The sequence below is a fragment of the Crocuta crocuta genome, unplaced genomic scaffold, assembly GCF_008692635.1.
Source record: "Crocuta crocuta isolate KB4526 unplaced genomic scaffold, BGI_CrCroc_1.0 scaffold143, whole genome shotgun sequence".
In the NCBI taxonomy this organism is placed as follows: domain Eukaryota; kingdom Metazoa; phylum Chordata; class Mammalia; order Carnivora; family Hyaenidae; genus Crocuta; species Crocuta crocuta.
Genome location: NW_027529175.1, coordinates 8,227,810 through 8,228,764, shown reverse-complemented (window position 1 = coordinate 8,228,764; position 955 = coordinate 8,227,810). Strand labels below are relative to the sequence as shown.

The window sequence follows — 955 nt, the reverse complement described above, 5'->3', positions numbered from 1 at the left end:
GCCTGAACACGGGGCACAAATCTCGAGATTCGGCAAAGCCCCCCTCAGACGGTGCTCTAGAACATGCACACACCCCCTTCTTTTCGGGACGGGAGAGCTTGGACTCGGACAATTGAAATTACGCATTTCAATTTACTTACGTTCTAGAACTGCTAATTACAGGGCTTTGGGCACGATTCTCCCGTAGCCCTGCTGTCGGCCCGCGGTCTCCACCAGAACGGAGGCTCTGAGGGGGCGGGGGCCCCAGGGCCTTTGTCGGCAGGGCCCTGAGCTGCTTCTAAGCCTTCAGACCGTCCAGACGGAGGCTCAGCAGTAGCCTCATTCCAGGTGTTTAGGGAAGGGTGCGGCGCCCCCCAGTGGGATGCCCCCCAAGCCGCAATCACCCCAAAGCTGTTCCCTTGGGGGGAGGCTGTGGACCCTCCGAGCACCAGCCCGGCTCCAGTCCGCCTGGGAGGCCACGGGGCAGCCCAGACCCCGGCCCTTCTCAGGACTGTTTCTCCCCATGGAGGGGGTGGCGGGGAGGGGGCCAGGCCGTCACTCGTTCCTCCCCCGGGGATTGGGGGGCTCTGGGGCGAAGTGGGGGTTGGGCTAACTTACTGCTGCGTCTCTTCTGGGAAGGAGCTTGTATCTGTGCTGTTTGTCGGGCCCCCAGACATGGCCCCAAAATGGCACAGTGAGTGAGCTTCTTGGGGTCCCGTCTCCACCTTCTCGCGCACCTGCAGACACCGTGAATTTGATGCTGGCCCTCTAACCGCAGCGTCCAGAGCCTCGCGTCCATGACCTTGGCTCTGTGCGTTGTCCCCAGCACGGGCCCTTCTGGGGCTTTCTGCAGGGCTGCAGATGTGAGGGTGGCAATTCCCTTCCCGCCCCTCTCCTCCGTCCCCTGCTCATCCCCTCCCCTCCCTGTCTGTCCTCTCCCCTCCCCTGCTGGTCCCCTCCCTGCCTGTCCCCTCCC

At 63.5% G+C, this 955-nt stretch overlaps 1 long non-coding RNA gene across 1 annotated transcript in view; it reads left to right on the top strand.

Moving 5' to 3' along the window:
• Window positions 1-955, top strand: part of LOC144226472 (uncharacterized) — a 29,370-nt gene that overhangs the window by 21,460 nt on the left and 6,955 nt on the right. The gene's annotated exons all lie outside the window — the stretch shown is intronic.